This window comes from Heterodontus francisci, chromosome 2, assembly GCF_036365525.1.
Source record: "Heterodontus francisci isolate sHetFra1 chromosome 2, sHetFra1.hap1, whole genome shotgun sequence".
Lineage (NCBI taxonomy): Eukaryota > Metazoa > Chordata > Chondrichthyes > Heterodontiformes > Heterodontidae > Heterodontus > Heterodontus francisci.
In genome coordinates, this window is record NC_090372.1 from 24,067,804 (window position 1) to 24,090,795 (window position 22,992).

General features: G+C 43.7%; 1 protein-coding gene across 2 annotated transcripts in view; it reads left to right on the top strand.

Annotated features, from left to right (window-relative positions):
* Window positions 1-22,992, top strand: part of nkd2b (NKD inhibitor of WNT signaling pathway 2b) — a 242,074-nt gene that overhangs the window by 46,677 nt on the left and 172,405 nt on the right. The window contains exon 1 of one of the 2 annotated variants that reach the window (XM_068055647.1): window positions 13,517-13,539. The exons of the other annotated variant lie outside the window; for it this stretch is intronic. The gene's annotated coding sequence lies outside the window, so the exon portion shown is untranslated. Of the gene's footprint in view, window positions 1-13,516; window positions 13,540-22,992 lie in introns of those variants that run through there. 2 annotated transcript variants of the gene reach the window in all.

Sequence of the window (22,992 nt, forward strand, 5' to 3'; positions counted from 1 at the left end):
TTGGCTGTGGTGAGGCAATCAAAAGCAGAATGTCTCCTGCCATGCTTTTTATATTATGGCTAAATTGGTGGAAAGGAGGAAATACTTTGTCTTCTTCCAGCAGCCTAACCACCTATTTCCAGATCAGGTACTGAACCTAGGATCTTCCTAGTTATGCCAGCTCAATATCACAACATACAGTCCATCACCCACTGAGCCATCAGGGAAGGTGGGAGCTCTTGGTTTAGAATAATGAGAGATACTGATGCTCTGGAATGGAATTTCTCTCCATTTAGTGCTAGCATCAAGCAATGTAGAGAAACTGGAGGCTGAACTCCCATCCACCGTAGCTTCAACCTCAAAGCAACACCCCATACTTGATTGCCATCAGTCTGGGGTGGATTCAAGTTTCAGGTCTATGGATAAAAGGGCAGGGCTATCCAGTTTCAATAGGTGTTCAGTTTGGACTTAAGAGCCAATGGGACTGGACAAAAGTACAGTATAAGCAACAACAACTTGCATTTACACAGCTGCTTTAATGTAGTAAAACTTCCCAAAATGTTTCACAAGAGCATTACTAAACAAAATATGGCACCAAGTCACATAAGGGGATAGTAGACCAAGTGGGCAAATGCTTGGTCAAAGACATATGGTTTAAGGAACATCTTCAAGGTGGAGAGAGAAAGCTGGAGAGGCAGAGAGGTTTAGGGATGAAATTTCAGTGCTTAGGGCCTTGATAACTGAAGAAACAGCCACCAATGGTAGAGTAATGAAAATCAGGGATGCACAAGAGGCTAGATATGGAGGAACATAGAGATCTTAAACAGCTGAAGAGTTGGAGGAGGTTATAGAAATAGGGAGGGGCGAGGCTTTGGAGGAATTTGTAAACAAGGAGGAGAAATTTAAAATTGAGGCATTGCTGGATTGGGAGTTGAGGTAGGTCAGCAAGCACAGGGGTGATAGGTGAACAGGATAGGTGCGTGTTAGGAAACAGGTAGCAGAATTTTGCATGAATTCAAGTTTATGGAGGATGCAATGTGGGATACTGGCCAGGAGAGCATTAGAATAGTTGAGTCTCGAAGTATCAAAAGCATGGATGAGGGTTTCAGCAGCAGACGCGCTGAGGCAAGAGCAGAGCTGGCTAATGTTACGGAGTTCAAAGTAGGTGGTCTTGATGAAGGAGGGGATATGAGTTTGGAAGCTCAGCTCAAGGTTATATCTGATGTAAGGTCACACAGATCTGAAACATTAACTCTGTTTTACTTTCCACAGAATGCTGCTTGACCTGCTGAGTATTTCCAGCATTTTCTGCTTTTGTTTCAGATTTCCTGCATCTGCAGTATTTTGCTTTAGTGCCAAGTTTAGGAATGGTATAGTCTCAGGCAATGGCCAGGAAGAGGAATGGAATTGGTGGCTAGGAAATGGAGTTTGTGGCAGAGACCAAAGACAGTAGCTTCGACCTGGTCAACATTTAATTGGAGGAAATTTTTGCTCATCCAATACTGGATGTTGGATAAGCAATGTGACAAATCACAAGCAGTGGGACTGCACAAAACCACAGTATAAACAAAAACAACAACTTGCATTTATAGAGCTGCTTTAGGTGGTGATGTGGGAAAGGATCTTTGTATAATTTTGCTCTTTTTGTCACTGAGATTCTTTAAAAGATTTCTAATTTCTAAAGAATATGTGCAGTGTTCCTCCTTATAAATAGATTAAATGCATGGAAACAAGAAGTTTTTGAAATAATTCAAACAGTGACATCAAAAGCTTCTGAACATTTGTTCTTTAACCACTATACCTTTAGAAAACTAGAAGATGCTTACAAATGGATTTTGGTTCTAAAAATACAAGTAAGAACGAGTTAAAGCAGAATCAAGTAATCTGCATGTACAGCCATACATTCCTTTAGGTCTGAAGCTAAAACATCGAGGAAACACTTTCCTTACATGTGTGGTTTAGCCTTTTGCGACTGGAGGGACTGAAGTGCATTGTAGACACAGAAAACAATATCATGATTTAACTTATTACATTTCCTTTGTTTTGTTTACAATATGGATGTTATTGTTTGCGCCCCTTTAAAATTTATTTTGTTTGATGACATCCAGTGTGATCCTAATTGGCAATTAAGAACAGTAGGAGTACGATTTAACTTCAGCCGACTTAGGTGCTGAGCAGTGTTCAGGCTAGGGCTGAAAAATGTTGTTTCCATACTTGCATCTTTAAGAAGGCATCAAGGTTTCTCTTCTAGTGACTAACCACCTACCTTTAAATAGCTACGTCCCTCTAATTTTGAGCGTCAGCCCTTTAAGTGGCTGCATGCTCCTGTGTCCGCAAACCTCTCTTCCTACCCAAAAAATGTTTAAAAGATCCAGCTCCGTGGAATATGGTACAGTTAGCCAAGCTCCCACTAGCACATCAGGCCAAAGGGTGTGGTTGGATTTTTTGCCCCCAGTGTTAAGGATTTGGCCCTAACAACCCGAAGCAGCGATGGTCCTTTAAACTGCTACAGTCTTTTTAAGGGCCCTGGAAAAAGAGGTGGAGTCACTGCACGAGTTCTGAATGCATTTGCTAATATCAAAAATGGACCTGTACAGAGGCCACAGATGAAATCTGGGCTGATCGGTCCTATTTTGGTTGTAACGGCCTTACCATGAAATAGAAAGTGCTGGAAGTGTTCAGCAGGCCAAGCAACAGCTGTGGAAAAAGAAGTTTCAGGCCTTAAGATCCTTCAGCCATAGCTCAGTGGGTAGGACTTTTGCCTTCAAGTCAGAGGTCCAGGACTTGAGCATATAATCCTGGCTAATACTTCAGTGCAGTACTGAAGAAGTGCTGCACTGTTGAAGGTGCCATCTTTTGGATGAAGTGTTAATCCGAGAGCTCCATCTGCCCTCTCAGGTGGACACAAAATATCCCACTATTTATCCCTCAGCAGCACCACTAAAACAGATGATCTGCTCATTTAGCACAATGCTGTTTGAGGTACCTTGCTGTGCACAAATGAGCTGCCACATTTTCTACATTACAAAAGTGACTACACTTCAGAAGTGTTTAATTGGCTGTAAAGTGCTTTGGGACATCCTGAGGTTGTGAAAAGTGATTATATGTAAATTTTTCTTTTCTTTTAATGAACAACAAAAGAATTTGGACAATTGTAATCTGTTCTACATTGTGCACAGTAACACTATAGATTTGGCTCTTAATTCAGTAGTTTCACACCAGCATGTCCTAATGGAGATCAGGTGGTGATTCTGTAAAGGGAATCTGGCTGGAGTGAACCTTGGATGGAGCTGAGTCTTTTTACTATGCTGTGTGTGATGGGTGTCATCATTCAATGCAAAGCTGAATATTTATTATTTCATTTAAAAACAAATTGCTCCTTTGATATAAATCTCACTAACTACAGTAATGGTTGAAACACTCCAAAAAAAAACAAAAGACATCATATGCTGGAATTCTGAAAACAGAAATAGAAAAATGCTGGAAACACTCCCATCTACCTCCCACATGCCCCCAATCACTGATAATTAACTTTTTGCCAGTAAACCCTCCCTTGGGTTCCTTGGAGCAGCTTCAGTCCTCCCAAAATCCCGCTCCCACCAGGTGCTTGTGGGCATCTGTCCTGCAGAATGATAATAAGGCCCAGCTATACAGAAATCAACCAGGCCTCCGCACTGCCAGACCAAAAAGGCTGATGGCTCGCTAGGCAGTATTATCCACCCGGGAGTTAAAATCGACCTCATAGGGTAAGAACTTGTATGTATGTGCTTTGCAAAAAACATTTTTCCAATGAGCCAAGCTTTAATGCATAATTAAAAGATCATTTCTAATTAAAAGGTGATTAAATCCTGATGTTTTGTACACAGAGTAATGCAAGATGAATGGATTACAAATACATATTAGAATAAATCTGCAATTTAATCAGACATTTTCCTTGAATAGTTGTAAACGTCTTGTATATTATTATAGTGAAAACACCAACAGTCAAAACATTAAACCATGAACAGCTTATATTATAAATAACTACAGTTGCCAAAAGATAGTCATTAGTTAAGAAACTGCAACCAAGCACTTTAATTAGTGGCAATATTGGCTCTCATTAAGTTCATTCTTTGTCTGAACTTGCACAGTAATTAGGACACAGCTTAGCAAAGCTGGTGGTAACAAATATGGTTTATAATTTAAAGATTTTATCTCTGCTTTAAATTCTTATTATAGTTTTTAAGCAGATTCCTGCATATAATCTCCATGTGGTGGGCACTTTCCTTAGGGATTTTAACCTCACCATAATGTTAGACTTAAGAAAAGAAATTCCACAAAAGCCAAATATCACCCACTTTAAAAAAAAAATGAAATTTTATAAGGTGCACTGCGCAGAGAAGACATTCCATGGCATCTATTTCATTAATTATGAGAAGTATTTTAGTTTAGATTTAACCTCTGGTTGGAGCTTTTCATTATGTTAAATGTGGAAAATTCCAGAAAAAGATAATAACATGAATATCGACCATATTTCAACCTTCCAAAAACTCAAGGGACTTATGCTGCATGTTTGACAAGTAATATCCAGCATTGGAGGTGGAAAGTAGAAGGGTGCTAGTAACACAGTAGATCTAGGTCCCTCGATGTCGACACAAAGAAGGCAAAAGCTGTTACTAATTATCCCCATTTTATTGATGTGCCTAAAACCTTAGAGATCAGTGAGATTTCATCTGAACCATATCAGTATAAAATATGATATGGGTGACTGCAGAGGTCAAATGTGCAGCTTTTTGTTTCTGTTGTTTGTTGTTAATGCAAAGCAGGAAATAAAACCTGAGCTGGAACAAGTCAAATCAATTTGGTGCAAAATTCCTGAGCCCAAACGGGGGACATGTATTTTAAGTTTTTAGAAAACAGAAACCGTGACTCAGAAAACTAAGGCTGGGAAATTCCTCGGAATTGCTCCTGATCCATAAATGGGGTTTGCAGCCACACTCTTGGTGAAGTAATGCTCGTGGAGTGGGAATAACTGTGAGGAATTTCCTGGCCTTAAATATATATTCCCTGTCAACAACCATAGCACTGCTTTTAACCAACTGGCTTCGTTTGGATTGGCCTAACTCAGTTTGAATTCCCTGCATTGAAAATTCCTTGCCTAACAGCACTGTGAGAGTACCTTCACCATATGGGGTGCAGTGGCTCAAGAAGAAGTCCCATCGTCACCATCCCGACAGCAACTAGGGATGGGAAATAAATGCTGGCCTTGCCAGCAACACCCATATCCCAAGAATAAACAATCAATCTCTTAAACTACAGATTTAAATTCTCCAGGAACATGTATTTTATGGAATCACACAGGATTATATAAAAAGATTCGGAGGAAGGTAATTTGCTCCATATTAGTTCATCCATTTGGATGGAAGGTACAATCTCACCACTGTAGCATCCAGCTGATTCCTAAATGATACCAGGGAACTTGCCTCCACTATTGCCATCCATTGCATGTGCTGATGATTATTTGTGTGAAGAAGAACTTCCTGGGGCAGAATTTTCACCCCCATATGGGGGTGAGTAAGGTGGGCACGAAAGTTAGCACCGCCAGCCATCATGCTGGTTTGCCATCGCCGCTCTGACTGTCAGCGATTTTGGCCAGGATGGTGGAAGGTGGGTCCCGGCATACCACCTGATTCAGATTATTGGCCAATTAAGTTTGTTAATGAGCTTGCTGTCAGCTCATTGAGGGCTAGTTTGTAATTGCCTGTGGGTTCCACGATGGATCAGGAACAGTTCAAAGTGGAAGGAGGTGGTAGCACAACAGGGAGTCAGTCATGTCCGTACAATTCAATTAGGTTGGCCCATAAGAGCGTGTACAGCTGAGAGGGGCACTCATCCATTGACACACAGGTACCATCGGGTGAGCAGTTACTTGAACAAGTGGCTTGTATGTGCTTGGTCGGTGGAGGAGGTCGTGACCCTCCGGGGAGGACCTAGTAAGCATTGTGAGTATAGCTGACTACAAGTAAGGCAACAGCTGGACATGGGATTTAGGTACTCGCAGATAGGGTCGAATAGCAATGAGGATCAACATCCTCAGAAACAGATGCAGACCCCCGGCCTTGAGGAGAGGAACAAGGAGCAGAAAGGCCATGAGGCCATATCCTCAACATCGAGTGGATCGCTGAAGAAGAAACTACCTGGACATGTCAGAGAATCAATGCCGACAGAGACTGCGCCTGTCTAGGCAGATGGCAACTGAGATTTGTGCCCTCGTTGAGGAAGACCACCTCACAGCACTGGTCGCCATGCCCTTGCCAGTAATCGTTAAAGTCACTGTGGCCTGAATATCTTCGCCTCTAGCTTGTTCCAAGGATCAGCAATGGACCTTGGTGGCATCACTCAAGAGGCAGCACACCATTGCATCTCGCAGATCACTGATGCCTTATTTGTGAGATGGGCAGTACAAACAATTTCAAACGGATGGGACCTTTTAGGCACAAAGGGCAGTGGGATTCACCTCCATCGCTGGAATCCTGCAGGTGCAGGGCATCATCGATTGTACCCATTTGGCCATCAAGGCATCGAGTGAGTGGCCAGTGCGATTCATCAACGGGAAAGGCTTCCGTTCCCTCAACATTCAACTGGTATACGACCGCAACAAGAGCTTTATGCAAGCATGTGCTCGCTATCCTGGCAGCTGCCATGATGCCTTCAACCACCAGCAGTCTGCGGTGCCACAGCTCTTCATGTCACCACTGAAACTTGTGGATGGATTCTGTGAACTCCGTGAAGGGATAATCCTTGAAGAGATGGCTACTCACACCTTTACATGACCCCGAGACAGAGGCACAGAGGTACTACAACTGAAGCCATCTGCTCACAAGGACCACCATCGAGCAGGCCATCAGGTTTCTGAAGACATGGTTCGGGTGCCTGGACCGGTCAGGTTGTGCCCTACTTAACACTCCTGCTAGGGTCTTACGCATTGTGCTGGTCTGCAACGCTCTCCATACTATGGCCCTCCAGAGAAAAGTGGACATTGAAGAGCGTGAAGTGCTAGATCGACACAGTTCAACGGAGGAGGCAGAGGAAGATGCAGAGCAGAGAGGTGCCCATGCTGAGCAGAGAGGTGGCTGTGGCTGGCTCATGAGTCAAAACATTCACCAGGATGGCATCAACACCCCCAAGGCACATCTGATCCAGGCCCGTTTCAGCTGAGGGCTACTCGACCCACAGGACTACACAACCTTGAATAGATCAACTCTTATCACCAATGCATGGTACATTACTCTTCAGCAGTCTCATAGTCCCTGTTCAAAGACCACAGCTTCCCTTTACCACTTCTTCCCTCTTTTGCAGTCATGCCATTATGGAATGGAAGCTCTGGGATCATGGCTCAACATTTCCAGTGTTATTAATAAATTACAATGTGCACATTCACAAGTGAAATAAACCCCAGTGAACCACTCAGTGTTCTGACTGACGTGGTGGCCTTCACTCTTGGCCACTTCTACGAGGTGCACCCCTTATGGCCTCAGATGAGGTGCAGGAAGCCTGCTCATGTGTGTATGCTTGTGGCTGAGATGCACGTGGCAGTCTTCCTCATCATGGAGGTGTTAGTGGAGAGACCACCAGAAGCTGCTGCACTGGTATTAGTGTAGAGGCAACCTCTGTCACAGGATCCTGTTGCATAGATGGTCCCTCAGTCATAGCGGCCAAGGTGGCTAATGATGATGATGTTGGCGGCCATGAGGGGTCATACACTCATCCTCATCAATGACTGCCTCAGTCCTTGGATGGCACTTTGGAAAACTAGACAGGATCACCAGCTGGGGTGCAACAGGCAACCACTCCATGTCTCCTTGCGCCATCAGCGCCACTGACCAGTGGATGCTACAGAGGTGGTGGTGTAGTGGCAATGTCACTGGATTAGTAATCCAGAGCCCAAGCTAATGCTCTGGGAACATGGGTTTGAATCCCACCATGAGATGGTGAAATTTGAATTCAGTTAATAAAATCCGGAATTAAAAGCTAGTCTAATAGTGACCATGAAACCATTGTCGATTGTTGTAAAAACCCATCTGGTTCACTAATGTCCTTTAGGGAAAGGAAATCTGCAGTCCTTACCATATCTGGCCTACATGTAACGACAGACCCACAGCAATGTGGTCGACTCTTAAATGGCCTCTGAAATTGCCTAGCAAGCCATTCAATTCAAGGGCAATTAGAGATGGGCAATAAATGCTGGCCTGGCCAGCGACACCAACATCCCACAAATGTTTTAGTTTTTAGTTTTAGAGATACAGCACTGAAACAGGCCCTTCGGCCCACCAAGTCTGTGTCGACCATCAACCACCCATTTATACTAATCCTACACTAATCCCATATTCCTACCACATCCCCACCTGTCCCTACATTTCCCTACCACCTACCTATACTAGGGGCAATTTATAATGGCCAATTTACCTATCAACCTGCAAGTCTTTGGAATGTGGGAGGAAACCGGAGCACCCGGAGGAAACCCACGCAGACACAGGGAGAACTTGCAAACTCCACACAGGCAGTACCCAGAATTGAACCCGGGTCGCTGGAGCTGTGAGGCTGCGGTGCTAACCACTGCGCCACTGTGAATAAAAAAAATGCATTCTGTGCAGGTCAGTGCACTGTTCCTGCATCCACTCAGAGTGCTGTCCTTGAGGGTGGCCACTCTCTCAGTGGAGGAGCTCATGAGCTCAAAGCCCTAAGCCATTGTGGTGCACATGAGCTGAATGGACCTCTCCATTCTCAGCCCATGACCCTGTACTGTCTCAAGGAACTCTGACATGTGGGTATACATCTCACGCTGCTGGTTAAAGGACAGCCGACTTGCTGTGTCTCCCAAGGCTGTGCGTATGTGCCCAGCTGAGCATGGCTGTGTCTGTCCTCCATCCTCCAAGGGGGATTGCTCACAGTTGCTTCTGCCTCTGTCACCTCCTCCTGCTCACTAATGCCATGCTCTTCACCCATTGCCACCCGTTCTAACCGTGCGCGAGGACACATCGATGTGAGTGTATTTGCGCTGGTGGAGGTTGCACTTGAATGATGTGATGGTGATGGCTCTGCTGGTTGGGTTTCTTCAGAGGTTCCAGGTGATGCTGCTGCACTGGTATCTTCTCCCTCCATCACTGACCCTGTGGGAGACACAGAGGAGATCATGAGAACGCGCCACTAATGTCAGAAGTCTCTGCAGAGCTAAGGCTTCCCAAGATATGCTGCCACATGGGGAGGAGTGCACTCCATCCTTTCATTTACATATTCAACATCTTTTCAGCTTCTCCTCTAGGTACTCCCTTCTCTCCATTGCCCACTTGGTTATGTGGTGCCATGCTTGCGATGTCCATCGCTGCCTCCTCCATGGCTGTGAGGATGGTGAGCTGGGGCACTCCTCTTCCTGTGCGTGCCCTCTCCCTTGCATTCTACACCCTTTTCTCTTGCAAGGACGAAAGAGAGAGAGTTAAGGCAATGCTGGCCTCTCTCACCAATGCCAGCGGCTCATTTAAATATGAAGCTGCATGTATCAGTGCTGCCAGGTCCTCAACAGCGCTAGATTTCTGAGCCTTGTTGACAGTCAGTAATTATCCTTGGCACACATTTCTCCCATGTTCAGGAGCACCATGCACCCACAGGCTGCTCAGCTGATGTGTCTGCTGGTGGCTGCAGACCTGGAGGCCTGTCATCTGGGCGTCACATTAAACTCACCTTGCCAGACCGAAGAAGGTCATTAAACCCCTTGCAGCACTGCACCCTGGTCCTTCGGACAACACTGCAGCTACTGACATTTTCTGCCACCTCCAGCCAGGCCTACTTAGTTTGTCTGGGTGGCCTTCTCCTGCCACCCTCTGGGAAAACGTCCCTCTTGCCTGTCTCGTACTGCCTCTAACATAACCTCAAGGGCTGGATTGGTAAACCTTGGGACAACCATGCTGCAGGTGCCAGGCCTATGCCTCTCCTCCTGCTGATCTCAGGCTTCCAGAGCTATGCAAGACAGCTGTCACTGTAATGGCTGCCGTCATGCCTTTAAATCGGGCAAAGACTTTAAGAGTCCTGCCTCTATTCTGCACCCGCCACCGCTAATTAACCACCATGCCAGCCCTCCAGCCAATTAGCTGCTGACTTTGGGGAAGATTGCAGGCTGTGATTACATCACCACCACCCCCCCCCTCCCCCCATGCGGGGCCAGAACCCAGAAATGGTTCCGACATCGGTTCCCAACCTCAAACACAAAATCCAGCTCCTGGTCTCGGTCCTAAATTTGTAGTTTGTCAGTTTCAGCCTGTGTGTCACTGTTGCAGTTTAATTTGAAGCACTATTTCAACGTAAAGCAGCAGAGTCCTTGCTGATACCCTGGCCAATATTTATCTGTCAACCAACGTCGGCTAAAGACAGATGATCTGCTCATTACCACATCGCTGTTTGTAGGTGCTTGCTGTGTGCAAATTGCTTATTACATTTCCCTACATTGCAATGATGACTACACTTCTAAAGTACTTCATTGGCTTTAAAGCACTGTGGCGTGTCCTGAGGTTGTGAAAGGTGCTATATAAATGCAAGTTCTCTCTCTCTATTATCTGATATCTCTATGAGGTTAGCTGTCATTGATGTCTTTACAAGGCTGAGAATGTTCATTGAGTTGCCACTTGAAGTAACATCTTCATAACCGTTTTCAATGTATCTTTAACAGACTTTGTGGGTATAACTTATAGCCTGATATCTGCCTGAGGCATTCTATTAACTATACCATAATCAAGATATTCTGTCAGGTTGTAGAGCATTTAGTTATATTGAGGTATTCATTCAGTAGTGGGCTCAATTGTTTAAGGGTGTTTCAGTTATGAAGAGGCTGTGTAAATTTCATGGACTGGAATGCCATGTTAATTTTGTTAAACTCTGCCGCTAAGTTTCAGCAAATGGTTATTTTTCTATTAAAATTGCAAAACAGCACAGTTAGCCTTTGACTGGTAACTCCCTTCAGTCAACTTACTGATAAGAAAGAGAAAAGAAACCATGGATCCAAGCCTGTGGCACATAATGCATTCATTAAACAGTTCCCATTGCCCCCTAAAAATCATTGAGAACACATCGCAAAGATCACAGCATCATGTCACTTCAAAGTCACAGCAGCTTGATCTTTTGAGCCCAGTGTAAAAAAGGAAAAAGAAAAATGAAGATCCTGCTGGCTGCCAGCCTTGAGAGCGAGAGAGAGAGCAGCGTTTGATCTCTGCTATTCAAAGGCCTGTTCCAAGAAGACGCTTCCCCACAAGTGACACAAAGCAGAGCAGTCATGTACAGTACCTCATTACAAAGTTGGATTTTAGTCTATTCTCATGCCAGAGTGTAGCATACACTGTTAATTGGAAAACATCTGAAGAATCTGTTTTAAGTCTTACTCATAGTGCATTTGCTGTGCAGCTCAGAGACAATGTGTGCTTGACAGTCGAGTTCATAGAATGTCAGAGAAAATTAATGCATTCATAAATAAGTCATTGGACCACTGTTTGTTAAAGTTCAATGTGATCATGTTCAGAATAATAGGGTTGCAGCCATTCCAGGTGGATCTTGTGGCTGTTGACACAATTCCCTTTGGTGGAGTCCAAATCCTTATCAATGCAAAACCTAATTTGTTTAGATGCAGATGAGGGATTATATCATACAACGTCAAACAATACATATGTTTCTATTTGCATTTCTTTCTATTTTGCCATTGTACTATCAGTGTCAAAGAACCAGGGAGAATTAGCCACATACTCCTCAAAAGGTTCATATACACGAATCAAAACTTCTCAAAGCAACGTCACTTAATTACTCAGAGGGGGCACATGGGCAGCTGCTACCTGACCCCTATTGTGGCAGGGTCCTTACCCTTTGCCCAGCTGCTACCCAGTGCATCATTTACATTACCAGCACTAAGTGACCACCAAGGTCAACATGCATTTTGAGTTAATTAAGTGCCAATTTGGGGATCCAGTGTGAGTGCAAAAATAATGGTAACATTTTCCATCCCACAATTAACAGAAAGTGACGGAGACTGAAAGGTGCTAGACTTGTAGCATTAATGTGAATTCTGCTGTCTCCATCACTTTCTGTTAATAGTGGGACGGAAAATGTTACCATTATTTTTGCACTCACACTGGATCCCCAAAGTTATTTTGCACTGAAGCCAATAAAGTAAAACTTACTGAAGTCCCATGCTAGGTAGAGATTAACAATTCTCAATCGAAATTGTTTGGTAACATATCCATGAGGCTGAGTTTATAAGGTCGAAGGATGAGCTTATCAAGGTATTTAAAATGAAAAGATGATACAATAGGGTAGATACAGAGAAAGTATTTCCTCTGGTGGGGGAATCCAGAGCAAGGGAGTACAATTTTAAAATTAGTGTTAGACTCTTGAGGAGTGAAATCAGGAAGCATTTCTTTGCACAAAATCCCCAAAAGCTGTTGATGCTTGGGGTCAATTAAATTTTCAAGACTAGAATTGACAGATTTTTGTTAGCTAAGGGTATCAAGGGATTTGTAGCAAAGGCAGATAAATGAAATTGAAGTGAAAAGCAGCCTTGATCTAATAGAATTGCAGAACAGAATTGAGGGACTAAATAGCCTTCTCCTGTTCCTATGTCCCTGATACTAGCCGACAAATAACCAGATCTGTTGAATTACATTTTACAATTTGCCATGATGGGATTTGAACTCACAACATCTGGATTACTAATCCAGTGCCATAATCAATGCATTACCAAACTCTTCCAAAGGGCTACTTTAGTTATACGTCAAAAACGTTAAAGATAAAAATCAACCAATACAGCAATGTCTTTAGCATATAATCTTTCTGCAATGTTTCATGGGTTTTTAAAACTTACAACTCAACAGCCTTAACAATGAGAGAAAAACATTAAGATGGTAAAGTACTTCATGACACCATATGGATTTTATTTCAGCTCATTGGAAATGCACTCCATGCAGAATAAAATAAAGGAAGCACTCTCTTTTAAATGGGCCTAAGCAGAAAGGTATCTGTCAGCTTGGTTGTCTTGCAATGTTGATGATGGAATCCAGACTGAACTTCCATATAATGGCAGAGAAATCAAGCCTTAGTTATAAACACATGGTTCATAAATGGCTTCTATTAGATACATATGGGATAATGGGAAACACCAGCCACTGTCAGAAGAGGATACTAACAGTACCTTGGGGATTAAGGTGATGGTAAGAGATTGTTTCAGAAGAAAGTGCAGTATCAAAACCACTTTATGCAGTCAAGCTCTAGACTTACATTGTGACATAAATAATACAAGAGCTTTTATCATTTGCAGTAATCATTACAGCATTATATTAGGGATGTTGTTGACTGAGAAGATTTGAGTTGGTGACCTTGCTGAACACTTAATGAAAAACTAACCTCCCGTTTAAGACCCAACAGTTGGATTTTCTACCTTTTTCTCCCTATTTTGTCTCAGGAAACTTTGTGCCATGAGGTCATGAGGTTGCTGGCCTTAACATGGAAACCAGAAACCAAGAAGCAGCATGTCCAGAAGAGGGCCGAGAGGTAAGTAATTTCTATAGCTTGCCTCTGGGCTCTACAAGGAACATGAGGGCCTCTCCTGTCCTGAGCTTCCCTCCCCACTCCTCCAACTACATTTGCTGACTGCCACCCCTTCTCTCCTCTCTGATCTACTTACCTGACAGGTCAGGGACTGTCCCCATAGGTCCTCAGTTGTTGCCTCTTCCACAAATCCCATCAGCTGGCTTCAAGTCTTTGAAAAAAGTACAAGAAAGATTTGCATTTATATAGTGTTTTTCACGACCCCTGGACATCTTGAAGTGCTTTACAGCCACTGAAATACTTTTCAAGTGTCGTTACTGTTGTAATGTAGGAAATGCGGCAGCCAATTTGCGCACAGCAAACTGCCACAAATGGCAATGTGATAATGAGCAGATAATCTGTTTTCGTGATGTTGATTGAGGGATAAATATTGGCCAGGACATCGGGGAGAACGTCCAAGGTCTTCTTCACAATGGTACCATTGACGTCTGGTTTGGGCAGGTGCCAAGCCTGATGTATTTAAGTGAGGTTCAGGAGTTAAAATGGCACAGGACTTTGGTTAGCGAGAGGGCTGTGTTAGGTGCTCGCCCACTGGACCCACTCTGCTCACACTGAGTTAAAATTGATGTGTTATGTAATACAGCAGAGGTTCATTTGACATCTTAAACTAAGAGCTTGAATTCTTACAACAGCAACTTACATTTGTACAGTCATAAAATATCCCAAGGTGCTTCACAGCAGAGTAGTCAGATCAAGTGTAACACAGAACCACGTAAGGACGTATTAGGACAGGCGACAAAAAGCTTGGTTAAAGATATAGGCTGTAATTAGCACCTTAAGGAAGAGAGAGAGCTAGAGAGTCAGAGAGATTTAGGGAGGGAATTCCAAAGCTTAGGACAGAGGAAACAGAAGGCACAACTGCCAATGGTGGCATAATGACAACTGGGGATGTACAAGAAGACAGAATTGGAGGAGTGCAGAGATCTCAGAGGATTGCAGGGCTGGAGGAGGTTGCAGAGCTAGAGAGCGGCGAGGCCCTGGAGGCATTTGAAAACAAGGATGAGAGTTTTAAAACTGAGGTGGCCCGGAAAAGGAATTACTGTAGATTAGTGAGCAAATGGGTGATGAGTGAATGGGACTTTATGTTATTTAGGATACAGGTAATAGAGTTCTGTCTAAGTTTAATGCAATAGCAACATTGAGAAGGTCAAATGACTTATGAACAAACAATCTTTCATTGAGTTTCATGGAAGCAACAACTGGGATACAGAAACTATAACAACAAAACCATCATTAGCATTCACATGCAGTAGAAGATCTTTTAACCAGTCAACTGTTTACTCATCTGTTAATTACGAGCATAATATCATCAAACAGAAAGTCTCAGATGCTTAATTTCCCCTTCAAAGTTTCAAGTATCAGTACTTATAAGAATGTGTACCCCACTGAGAAGGATAAATATTTCAATTATTCATGGCTTCCAAAGTCAATGTTTGTATTGGGAAGATTAGACTTATTATCTGGTTGCCCTAAGTTTAAAAAAAAATGCTGTTTATATTACCATATATAACAAGCTCATGCCAGTGTAATAGCAGTGGACTAAGAACAGTGACTGAGACAGAAGAAGGATAACAGGAATTAGATATCAGGAGAAATGTGTAATCATGAGATAGCATACAGCAACAGAAGCTGGAAAGAGCTATGCATTTAACAGTTTCTTCAAACTGTACACTGGAGAGACATGCTTTGGGTGTTGACTTCAGTTAAGAGGGTCCTGATACTACAAAGACTGACCAGACCCTGTGGGGGTTAGTGAGATTGGCTATAACACTCATTATTTTTATTCATTTGTGCAATGTGGGCATCGCTGGCTAGGCCAGCATTTATTGCTCATTCCTAATTGCCCTTGAGAAGGTGATGGTGAGCTGCCTTCTTCAACTGCTGCAGTCCTTGGGGTGTAGGTACACCAACAGTGCTGTTAGGAAACGAGTTCCAGGATTTTGACCCAGCGACAGTGAAGGAACAGCGATATATTTCCAAGTCAGGGTGGTGTCTAGCTTGGAGGGGAACTTGCAGGTGGTGGTTTTCTCATGCATCTGCTACCCTTGTCCTTCTAGATGGTAGAGGTCGCGGGTTTGGAAGGTGCTGTCGAAAGAATGTTGGTGAATTTCTGCGGTGCATCTTGTAGATGATACACACTGCTGCCATTGTGAGTCCGTGGTGGACGGAGTGATTGTTGAGACTGGTGGGTGGGGTGCCAATCAAGTGAGCTGCTTTGTGCTGGATGGTGACAAGCTTCTTGAGTGTTGTTGGAGCTGCACCCATCCAGACAAGTGGAGAGTATTCCATCACACTCCTGACTTGTGCCTTGTCGATGGTGGACTGACATTGGGGAGATAGGAGGTGAGTTCACTGCAGAATTCCAAGCCTCACCTGCTCTTGTAGCCACTGCATTTATGTGGCTGGTCCAGTTCAGTTTCTGGTCAAGAGTGATCCCCAGGATGTTGATAGTGGGGGATTCAGCGGTGGTAATGCCATTGAATGTCAAGGGGAGATGGTTAGATTCTCTCTTGTTGGAGATGGTCATTGCCTGGCATTTGTGTGGCACAAATGTTGCTTGCCACTTATCAGCCCAAGGCCTGCATGACAAGTACTATTGCCAGAATGTTGTCAGGGCCCATAGCCTTTCCTGTATCCACTGTATCCACTGTCATTAGCTGTTTCTTGATATCACGTGGAGTGACTCGGATTGGCTGAAGACTAGCATCTTTGATACTGGGGACTTCAAGGGGAGGCTGAGATGGATCATCCACTCGGCACTTCTGGCTGAAGATTGTTGCAAATGCTTCAGCCTTATGTTTTGCACTGATGTGCTTGGCTCCCCCATCATTGAGAATGGGGATATTTGTGGAGCCACCTTCTCCAGTTAGTTGTTTAATTATCCACCACCATTCATGACTGGATGTGGCAGGACTGCAGAGCTCAGATATGATGCATTGGTTATGGGATCATTGAACTCTGTCTATCGCATGCTGCTTATGCTGTTTGGCATGCAAGTAGTCCTGGGTTGTAGCTTCACCAGGTTGACACCTCATTTTGAGGTTGCTTGGTACTGCTCATGGCATGCCCTCCTGCACTCTTCATTGAACCAGGGTTGGTCACCTGGCTTAATGGTAATGGTAGAGTGGGGGATATGTCGGGCCATGAGGTTACAGATTGTGGTTGAGTACAGTTCTGCTGCTGCTGATGGCCCACAGTGCCTCATGGCTGCCCAGTTTAGCATTGCTAGATCTGTTCGAAATCTATCCCATTTCGCACAGCGCTAGTGCCACACAACACGATGGAGGGTATCCTCAATGTGAAGACGGGATTTGGTCTCCACAAGGACTGTGCGGTGGTCACTCCTACTAATTCTGTCCTGGACAGATGCATCTGCAGCAGGCAGATTGGTTGGGCTGAGGTCAAGTATATTTTTCCCTCTTGTTGGTTCCCTCACCACCTGCTGCATACTCAGTCTAGTAGGTATATCCTTTAGGACTCGGCCAGCTCAGTCATTAGTGGTGCTACCGAACCACTCTTGGTGATGGACATTGAAGTCTCCCACTCAGAGTACATTCTGCACCCTTGCCACCCTCAGTGCTTCCTCCAAGTGCTGTTCAACATGGAGGAGTACTGATTCATCAGCTGAGAGGGGTAATCAGCAGGAGCTTTCCTTGCCCATGTTTGAAATGATGCCATGAAACTTCATGGGGTCTGAGGTCAATGGACTCCCAAGGCAACTCCCTCCTGACTGTATACCACTGTGCTACCACCTCTGCTGGGTTTGTCCTGCCGGTGGGACAGGACATACCCAGGGATGGTGACGGCAGTGTCTGGGACATTGTCTGTAATGTATGATTCGGTGAGTACGACTATATCAGACTGTTGCGGGACAGCTCTCCCAACTTTGGCACGAGCCCCCAGATGTTAGTAAGGAGGACTTTGCAGGGTCGACAGGTCTGGGTTTGCCATTGTCTTTTCTGATGCCTAGTTTGATGCAGGGTGGTCCATCCGGTTTCATTCCTTAAATGTAAGAGCATATCCCTGATATGTTCTGAGTGAAAAAAATATCCACTTCAAAAACACTGAAGAGAAAATTAATAATATTTCTAAGACCCTCAAGAAAGGACTGAGAGTTGATTTCTTGGAACAAAATCGGAAGTCATTTAAGGAATATAACAGCCTGATAGAAAATCTCCATCAACTCATTTAATTCAGGCTTTCGAGAGAGAAAATGATGATTCCTCAGAATCCTGTTTGACTATGTGGCTACATTCCTGGTAATGTCTTTTGATTACATTAATTTAAGCAGCAAATTATTATACAATTCATGCTCGCAATTTGCTCCACTGACAGAACATTTGTTGATCCAGTGAGCGACTGGTTTGTTAGAACCTCAGTGGGAGTTGAACTGACAGCTAAAGTGAGGTGACAATGTTGGCTTTAGCTTCACCAATGTTATGATGAAACCTCAGCATTGCACTGTTTTCTCATAATGTCAGGAAGGAGTAACTGAAAGAAACAAAGTTGCATCAGTCACAAAAGTACATGTCTCTGGGACACTGTCAAGAAGACTCCACCTGCCGAGAATGAGGCATATTAATTTTGTCATATGAACATTAATTTTAAATTAAATAAAAGCAAAATACTGCAGATGCTGGAACTCTGAAATAAAAACAAGAAATACTGGAAATACTCAGCAGGTCTGGCAGCATCTGTGGAGAGAGAAGCAGAGTTAACATTTCTGGTCAGGTCTGATGAAGGGTTATTGACCTGAAACGTTAACTCTGTTTCTCTCTCCACAGATATTGCCAGACTTGCTGAGTATTTCCAGCATTTCTTGTATTAATTTTAAATTGTTGCTGGAAGGAAGAGATGACTTGTTTAAAGAGATCAGCAGTGGCTGGAAAATATTTGCATACTAAGAGACAGTGCCTGGAGACGATAGAACGACTCCCTGAGCCAATTAACCCAAATGGATTTCAATCATTAGACATTGAATGTGTAAGAAAGCCAGCATTCCAGGGTGTCTGCTAAGATGGAGAATCCACAAACTCAGGAGTTTGTTTTAAAAAACTAGTCACATGACTAAAAGCAAAATACTGTGGATGCTGGAAATCTGAAACAAAAACAAGAAATGCTGGAATCACTCAGCAGGTCTGGCAGCATCTGTGGAAAGAGAAGCAGAGTTAACGTTTCGGGTCAGTGACCCTTCTTCGGAACCCTTCCGATTCCGAAGAAGGGTCACTGACCCGAAACGTTAACTCTGCTTCTCTTTCCACAGATGCTGCCAGACCTGCTGAGTGATTCCAGCATTTCTTGTTTTTGTAGTCACATGATTAACCTGATGGCCCAGGTTTTTGGTTTTGAACTGCTCACAGGACAGTTTGGGTCAGATTGCAACTGAACTTGGAAGAAGAGAACCTCTCTCCTGGCTAGCTCTCTCTCTCTCATGAATCTCTGGATCCACTAAAGTCACTTAAACCTCAAGAGAGAAAAGACTCCTACATCGAAATACATTTTAAAGCATGCACTGGGACCCAACAAAACGGCAAGACATAACGGCAATCAAAGACTCTACATCGAACTGAAAGGACCGTAAATAAATCCCAGCTATTGCCTCAAACTTTTCCCCTTTATTCTTTCTACTTTTCTGTCTCTATCTGCATCTGTGTTTATCGCGTCTGTATGCTAGCGTGGTCGTGTCACATATTCGTAGTTGTTAACCGAATTAGAGTTTCATGTTAATAAACTTACACCTTTCTTGCTTAAATCTAAGAAAACCTGTCTGATTGATTTCTTTGCCTTACAATTGGAGAGCAGTGAACAAGGATTCACTGAGGGGGAGCTAAAAACACGGTGTTTTTAAAATTAAACTCTATTACAGTTAAACTAGGCAAAGGCTGAGACGGAACCCCTGGACCCCTTTCTCACCTGGTCGTAACAGACACAAACGGTCATTGAAGATTTAATACTGCCCTAGTATGACAGAGGAACCTACCGTTGATCTTCCAGTGAGAAGAACACTGCTATGGTGACTTGATACTTCTGTATGGATGGTTTTAAAAGGTCTGAAGTCTGTTGAGAAGTATTTGCCTCCCACATCCAATTGTTAACATGCCTGTCACATTAAAAGTCACTATTGTATTTGACTCTGCAGTGGTGCTGCTCACAGACCTACAGGGTAGATCTGAATGATCCTACTTTGCGGTTCTGTTTATGGTGGCACTAAATCCCCATAAGGTTCTGTTTTGTCTTTGCACAGAAACATTATTCCTACACTCTGCATCAATAAAGTGAAAAGTTTATCACTTTTAGATTGTACTATTAGTGGTGCTGTCTTTTGGATGAGACATTAAACTGATGCTGCCTGTTCAGCCTGGTCAGGTGAATGCAAAAGATCCCAAAGCAGTATTTTGAAGAGAAAGAGGGGAGTTCTCATAGTGTCCTGGCCAACATTGTTCTTCAACCTCCATCCCAATATCAGCTTAACAGATGATATTGGATAAGGTAATAATGGATGAAGAAGGCGATTCAGTCCATTTTGATTAACATTTACTTATACATGGAGCTCGGTGGTAGCCAATTATGTTTTCTTACCTGCTCAGTGAATGAACAAATGAACTCTCCCACTCCCTATGGTTTTCACAGAGGTGCAGATCATGCTCACATCTCCACAGACAAGGAGAAGCCACATCTTCAGAGTTCCATCAGCTAACGTGAGACCAGATCATTGTATTTCCATCTCTAGGGCAATGATCAGCTGCTATAGATCCATTAAAAGTTGCTTTAGAGTTTTTCATACTTAACTGTTCGACTGTGTAGTTAGTGTTGATGGATTCCCAATCTTCTGAGTACTCTTAATAAGCTTGTGATATTTTAAAAATATCTATTGTTCAGTGATTCACTGCCTTGTAGTTTCTATACAGTACTTTCATCCTCATCTTGCACTGGAGATATCTATCCACCACTGTTTGGTACACAGTGAAGGATTTGGGCTAGATTTTCCTGTCAAATTAATGGTGAGGCTCATAGCACTGGCCATTATTTATGTACACGTGGTACAGCAGTTTCAAGCAAGGGGTAGATGCACTGTTAAACTCAAATATCCAAAAGTTGCTGTCTAAGATATGTCACTACATGTTAGCTTCATAAAAATGCCATCTCACTGTCAGCCTCATCATTGAAATGCATTGAGCAGTGCGAATTTGCTTTATTTCAGAGGTAGATATGAACTGAACTAAACACAGAAAGTTAAATCTTGTCCATTCCAGTCTAAGTACCCTTTTAAAGATATGATCAGTGTTAATTACTGACAAACGACTTCTCTGGCACTGAAAACTAACTATTATAAGTGCGGAGTCTCATTCCTTCTCATATGAATTATTGTTTGGAAATTTTGAAGAAGTAAAAGTTTTTTTAAACTTTTTCTTTCTGTCTCTCTCTTTCACAATCTAATCTTTCATTCCCTCTTTTTATTTCTCTTTCTGTGCCCAATTTGACATTGAATTTACTCACTCTAATTTACAGCTCCTACTCAATCCTTGCGTCATTAATTTCACAAGGTCGCGTTTGTTGCCACACAACCACTAGGTGGCTCACTACCAGCACATGCTCAAATGGAGAGTCAGTGACTGAAAAATCAATGTCAGTGATGTACCAGGCAGCCTGTAATAATGATAAATCCAGGAGAAATTAATGGGACTAAAAGCCAATAAATCCCTGGTGGCCTACATCCTAGGGTTGTAAAAGAGGTGGCTATGGAGATAGTGGATGCATTGGTTTTGATCTTCCAGAATTCCCTAGATTCTAGAATGGTCCCCATGGATTGGAAGGTATCAAATGCTGTTCAATAAAGGAAAGAGAGAGAAAACAGGGAACTATCGGCCAGTTGGCTTGACATCAGGAATAGGGAAAATGCTAGATCCTATTATTGGAATATCGTAACTGGGCACTTAGAAAATCATAATATGATTAGGCAGAGCAAACATGCTTTCATGCAATTGACAGGGTAGAAAAGGGGAAACCAGTGGATGTAGTATATTTGGATTTTCAGAATGTATTCGATAAGGTACCACACAACAGGTTGTTCCACAGAGTAGATGCTAAGAGGCTGTTTTCCTTGGCTGCAGAGTCCGAAATTAGGGGGGAATCACAGTCTCAGTATAAGGGGTTAGCCACTTAAGATTGAGATGAGAAGAAATTTCTTCAATGACGGGGTTCTGAATCATTGGAATTCCCTATCCCAGAGGGCTGTGGATGTTCAGTCACTGAGTTTATTCATGATGGAAAGCAATAGATTTTTAAGCACTAAGGGAATCAAGGGATATGGGGATAGGCCAGGAAAGTGGTCCAGTACCCCACATAGCCTCTTGAACAGGGCATGTACAAAGCTTAGCATGGGCCAGGTATCTCACAGTTTAACTGTCAGTGGCCTCACCTGTCACAGCCTCTGTCAGCTGTAGTGTGTGGTGCTCTCACCCGCTTGTAACCCTGAATCTAAGCCCGAGCACATACCCACAGGGGTGAGAGTATCTGCACTGATGGAGGGTGCAGGGGAATGGTGTGATGGGATTCCAGCAGCGTCAGCAGACGATCTTCCCTCCGAGGTGCCACGACCTACTTAAGAAAACACAAACATTTAGGGGTTCTGCTGCATGAATCTGCCCATGCCAACCATGTGTAATGTGGTTCTCTAGAAGGGCAGTGGTTGCCACATGAACACAATGCCTCCTCACTGTCTTGGGTAGACACTCCAGTCTCTCCATTTGATATGGATTGGCCACCCTGGGAACCCACTAGTTCCAGGGCCTCCTCTTCTGCCGGGGTCAGTTCTTGGATATAATGGGATCCCACCTCCAGTCTTCCCTCTTTCCCTAGTGTTGTGGGCCGTTTTCACCTGCAAACAGAAAGAAGGACACTGTTAGTATTTCTACGGAGATCAGCAGGACAATTGTTCTGGTGGCAGCCCTTTGGCCCCTCGTGGAGTCTCTGGAATGCCTCCTCCTTAAGTCCACTCTCAAAGATCTTTGGCGGGGTCAGCTGTCTTGGAGTTACAGCCATGCATCTGACATGATCTACTGCTGCATCAGTCCCTTGCCACCCCCTTTGCAGCCACTCCTGATCATGTCACTCTTCCTCCCACGTGACCACATGGAAGCCCCAAAGATGTGATGGGTATCGAGGATTCACCTTGGCAGAGCGAAGGAGATCATTGACTCTCTTGTGGCACTGGACCCAGTTTCATAGGGTGACCCCAGTGTTGCTGACCTTCTCTGCGATCTGCGTCCAGACTTGCTTTGTCAGGCAGGAGGATCTCTTCCTGCCGTCCCTTGGGAAGAGGGGATCCCACCTTTCCCTTACAGTCTGGAGGAGAATCCACAGGGAGTCATCGCTGAACCTTGGGATCACCCAGTG